The sequence below is a fragment of the Zonotrichia albicollis genome, chromosome 3, assembly GCF_047830755.1.
Source record: "Zonotrichia albicollis isolate bZonAlb1 chromosome 3, bZonAlb1.hap1, whole genome shotgun sequence".
Taxonomy (NCBI): Eukaryota; Metazoa; Chordata; class Aves; order Passeriformes; family Passerellidae; genus Zonotrichia; species Zonotrichia albicollis.
In genome coordinates this window covers 89,685,620-89,691,619 of record NC_133821.1, presented here as the reverse complement: position 1 = coordinate 89,691,619, position 6,000 = coordinate 89,685,620, and positions in this window count along the sequence as shown.

The window sequence follows — 6,000 nt, the reverse complement described above, 5'->3', positions numbered from 1 at the left end:
CAAACTGCAGTTTTGCACAGTAGGCTGAAGAGTCTCTAGGTACTCTGCACTCACTTCAATGTGTAAATGCCACTGAACACTTCCAGTGTCCCTGCTAAGCCCCAGAGACTGCTGGAGCAGTGAGGGGCCAGTCCCTCAGGCCAGCAGGATGCCCACCCTCCATGTGCTGCCTCAGGGCTGGGGAAATGAGAGTGGGGACACAGGTCCCACCTGAGCAGCACTGCTGAGCCACTCACCAGCCTGTCAAACCCTCCCTCACCTGGGCACACCAGGGAATGACCTTTTGGGAAGAAAGTACAATTTGTGTGGGAGATCTGCCGCCCCAAACAGCACCTGGGTTTTGCATCTCTGTAGGGAAAGCTCAGTGCCATGACTGGGGGGTCACTTGTCTTTATTTTCAGCACCTGCCTGGTCTCAGAATGACATTTTAAGGCACAGCTGCTGTTTCAGACACTCTACGGGGCCAATTCATCTGACTCAGATCAGAAATATTTAATGATCATGTCATCTCCATGTTTAACACAATTCATGTGAAAGAAGCTCCCACCAATTCCTTGTTATTGGCAATGCTGACATGGTATCCCAAATGTTCTAGCATCAGGTGACCCAGCAGATGTGGTGGGACACACTGCTGCTGGGTTTCCCCAAACCCACTCCCCTGGCTACTCAGAAGGTTCTCTCCCCACAGGCAGGGGAGAGAAAAAAACCCATTTAACCTGTTAAACCTTGTTTAACAGGGGGAATGAAGGTGTAATGGTTTTTTGGAATCCTGGATGCTGAGAATTTTAAAATTTCTGTGCTGAAGGGCACAGGCCCACAACACAATATTTGACCTGAGGCCATGGAGAAGGCTTCCAAAACTGATTAACAGCACTGGGATTACCGGTGTGTAGTTGATTAGAAGTGTGTAACATCACACAAATTAGTGGTGGAAAACTTGGAGTTAAAAGTTTTAGAATACAGTGATGCATATGGGGCAAGATGGAGGTTTTAGGCCAGTGTCTGGTTGTTGTTCTTTACCTTCTTCACCTTCTTCCTCCTTCTTCATGTGTTTGGGTGGTATTTTGTAATTGGACAGAAAAGTCTGCAGTGTGTACTTTGAGTGATTAGTTATTGGGTTAAAAGTGACAATAATTTAGGTGTCACTTCTCAATTGGATAGTTTAGCATTAAAAGACCTTGCAATGAAAGATAGTGAGCCATTTTGTAGTTTGTTAGTAGAATGGTGTAGAACTCACCACTTGTAATATAGATAAGAAATGAAAACTTCTAAGCCTGAACACGAAATACCATCTCAAGTGCCTTCAGTCCTGACCTGGACAGAGGCAGCAAAAAGAAGCCAAGAACCACCAATGGTTGAAGACAGATTATCTTATGAGTAGACATGATCATCTGAGGATGCTTGAGGGGATAAAAATTTAAGGCCCAATATGAGATATGGAATTACGTACACTTGAATTATATTCCATCATCACCTAACGAAATGCAAAGTATATCTTTGGGATAAAATATGTGTTTTTGTAGTGAACTAAAATAAAGGCACTAGCAGTGAAATCTTGAAATAATAAAATTTACCTTTAAAATTTATGTCTTGAGAGAAAAATATTACCCATTATAAAATTTAAATATAACACTCACATCAAGTTTCTTTCTTCAAAGATTCACTGTGATATTTCTGAGGCAGGATCTCATATTTCAGTAGAGATGAGGTTCAATGTCATTCCTAAATAAAAGCATTACCATACACTGTGGGAGACCATTCTTGTGAAAGCTTTGCAACTCTGCCCCCCTTCAAGGAACTGATCACATTTAAATCTTGGTCTTCAGCTTATGTGTGTCCAGTCTTTGGGCTGGACCACTGCCCTCTTCACTGGGAACAGCTGTTCCTTGCTGTCTGATGTGGGACAGATTCCAAAGTTTTATTTTATATTTGCTTTGAAACTACTAAATTAGGATTAGCCAAAACATGGTAGAAGTTTCTTCTTCAGAAGTTGGAGACATTTGGAGAGCATTTGCAAACTGGACATGGCAGCTGCAAGTGTAGTTCAAATCTTAATGCAGAAGGTCTCAAAAAGAAGTATTTTCAACTTTGCGAGGTAATGAGTAAAAATTAATGTGATAAGAAATTGTATAATCTTTGCATGAAAGTTGTATGAATATTAACTGTATAAGACATAATTTATAATGGCTCATTATTTAACATTTATTTGCATGACTGCAGCTAATTAATCCCAAGGTGTTTTATCTTTGTTGAACTAACATCAGTTTTTCTTTGAAAAAATACATTACAGTGGTATCTCTCTTCTTAAGTAGCACTGCTGAGCATAAGGAGATCAGTAATGTTTGCCAAGGTCTAGGATCTATTGAACTTTTAAGAAAATTAATTTGTCTTGGTTTTGTCTGCTGGGAGAAAAATTTTGTTCTTCATGCAGCTCAGCAGTGGTCCCAAAGAGGAATACACAGCACAATGGACAATTGTTTTGATACTAATCCTCCACTGGTAAATTATAAATTTATTTGACCGTTGATCTGCTCACTTTTCTAAAAATTATAAATGTAGTTAATACAAGAGAGGCAATTTTGTACTTTATTTGTCCATTATGTTGCAGCTTCATAAAGGGAAAGCCTGCATATTTAGTCCCTGTAGTCACTCTTTTGTCTATGAAGTGAAAATAAACAAAATATCATGGGACAGTCAAAATGCTTAAATGGTAGTTCAGTTCTTCTCTTATATTTCTGATATTAGACACATCTGAGAGAATAACAATTGCTGAAAGACTGCTGCCTTCTGCAACTGGGGTCAAATGTACTCACATTAAATATTAATTACAGTATTTCCTTACACATTTATTTGAAAATGTGCAGAAATGTACACATGCTGAAGATACAAAATCCTCCCTGTTTGTGAAGGTAATATCATTTGTCTTCTGGGCAAAGTGGATGCCATATTTATAAATAAAATGGACAAGATGGCAAACTATTCACACATAAAGTTCTGCTTTTGAGCAAACCAGAACCCCTCAGGACTGAGGCCTTGGGAAATAGCACCTCCTTCCTTATAAGCTCAGTCTTTGGTGGAAGCCAAAAATGCAAGGAAAATGAAATTATATAGAGGTAAAAAAATCCATAAGAGAGATCCCTGTTACTGAAGAGGCAGAGGAAATCCATTGGTCTGAAACAACAGACATCCATTGGTGGATGTAGGCTGAGGCAAGGGGAAGAAATGTCACACAGATTGCTCCTGCTATTACAATTCCTCGGGTATCTACTTACGGACACTTTTGGGCTAGGTGGATATTTGCTCCGAACCAGTAAGACCTTTTTCATGTTTTTATGGGACACAGGAGGGCTGCATTAAATTCCAGCTCATTCACAGAGGCCAAGTCGTTTGCCTGGTTACTTAATCTTAACCTTGAATAAATTTTCCCAGACATCTGAGTGAACATAAAGTTTGTGACCTTTCATAAGGAGACTCAAGCACCTATGAAAATTATTCCCACTGGTTTTCAGTGAACTTTGCAGAAAGGTAGGAATATTGTGAGCTTTTAAAACCAGGAGTCTTTGTCCTTTTATTCAGCTTGAGAGGCAGTCAACACACATGTGGATGCCAGAAAGCAATTACAACAGTAATTATTTGCATTTCAGCACCAAAATTACTGGCCTTACTGTGAAAATTCGATCTAGTTAAAAGTTGGCTTCTGTTCCAAGTGCCAAGACTGAATTGCTCTGTCTTTCCTTGAGCCCTATCCAACCAGCATCATGGTCTGGGAAGGTTACTCAGCAGGGTACAGAGCAGTTTTATTCAAATGCATATAATGAGAGGGTGTGAGAGAAACGGCTGAGTCAGACACAGCTTGCTGTTTGTCACTGCCTAGGTGGGATTAAGCAAGTGACCTTATGATGAAAGCTCAGTGTTAGAGGGTTATTCATGAAAGCTGTTTGGTACTACAATAACTAAATGAAGATTTAACTGTTGTGGTATAAAGAACTACTTGCCCCTCTTTGCTCAGCTGTGCACTTACACGTGATTAGCCCCATTTCAGCAGTCAGCCCCTGCCTAAGTCATACTGTGGGTGTACCCACATGGACGGACTTCAGAGCCAAGTTACAGCTTCTTCCCATCCCTGTTTCTGGCCTAGTCTTCTTCTGCTTCAGGATGGAGCACTTGGATGAGTCCTGGTCCATTTCTTGCCAAGTCAAGGGCTGCCAGACCCCCATTATCTGCTCCTGTGGGACTGTGGGGGAGGGCAAGGTTTGCACTGACTCATGCTCAGCTCCTGGCTTGGCTGTGTCCCTGGAGCAGCTGGCCCTTGCTGTCCCTGAGGTGAGACCATCCTGTCAGCAGACTCAGTGGTAATGGGTAATGCAGGCATTTTCACTACAGGCCTGCTTGAGTGTTGTTTGGGTGGATGTTGCAGTTGAAGGAGTCTCCAACAGGAGAATTATTATTGTCATGGCCCTCTGTGATAGTTCCTATGCTAGAATGGTCCTAAATGGAAAAATAACTTTATCCAGTGATTCCCTCTTACATTCAAAGTTGTGGTTGCTATATAACATATAAGAAAGAAGGATGTTCTTCTATCTCAAAGATTGAAGAGTGTGATGAATTTCTTGTTCTTTTCTAGTAGCTTACAATAGCTACGTTCAGTGCTAAAACTTCTTGCCGTTCTCACAGTTTTACCTTTGCTTTCAACTTTGAGGCAGTAGATCTCTGCATAACCCGCAAAACTGTAGGTAGGGTTACTGCAACTCAAAGCTTCTTCTATTTACATGTGATTGATCTGACTGTACATACTTGACACAGCTTCCATTTATTAAGATCTGTAAATACAAAAGAGGAAACACAAAATATGAAAACAACTTTATTTCTCCTGTGGTCACATTGCTGTTTCAAGTTCCCTCAGGTTCTCAGTTTCCCAATGTCTTGTTGAATTTACTGTGCTCTAGTATTCATCTTTCTATGTAAGAATCAATGGGGCTACTTAGAGTTAAAGGAATTTAAAAGGTCAGAGATGTCTGAGAAATCCTGCAGGAAATATATAGCTTCCAGTATCTTCTGTGTAGGATTTCAAAGCAATTTTCCTTTGGGAATGATACTTCCCTTCCTGCTTTAGTCTAAATTCTTCCATTCACCACATATTAAGGCTGGTTTAAAAGTTCTTTTCTTCTGAGCTCTTCAAATGAAGATGAGAAAGGAACTCAATCAGAGAGTTTGATCCCTTTATTTTGCTGTTTCACTTGGCCTAATAAGACATTAAAAGTCGACATTATCTGTACCTACAGGCATTGCTACCCTGCATCCTTTGGCCATTACAATGACAATCTTATTATCACTTAGCATTAACTGAGATGTTCTGTTTGAACTTTCAAGCTGCCACACCTGACAGCCAATAATGCCCAGGGCATTTGTGAAAGATTACATACATTTTGTAAAGGGAGTCTATAAGAAACCGGGAGTTATTCTACTCCAAACAAGAGTACAACCCCAAAGCTAGAGTACAATATTTCAGAACACCACCACCATCACCACTACCCTCTACCATGAAGAAAATAAACTCTCAGGAAGTACTAAATGAATAAAGAAATCTGGTCTGATTTTGTATCTGGTCTTGCTTCAAGCAGAGGCCTGGACTAGAGACCTCCTGGGTCCTTTCTGACCTGAATGATCCTATGGTGAAAGTGAATCTCTCCTAAGTCCAAAAGAAAGCACTGTGCAAGGCAGATCCTTAGTGGGTCTTTACTTTTGGAGGCAACCATTCCATCTTCTGAAAATCCAAACCTTGTGTGAAATATTTTGTCACTGTTAAACTTGGTCATTGATTTACTGATTTTCACATTCTTGAAGTAATCCAGATGGGAGTTGTACAGAATACAAAGGAAGAGCAGAAAGAAAAGAGAAAGAAAGGAATATTAAAAGAAGTTAAATAATGTTTTTATCACTCCCCATAACACCTAAAGACTCCTTACTGCCCAAATGACCCAGTATTTTTGACATCTGGGG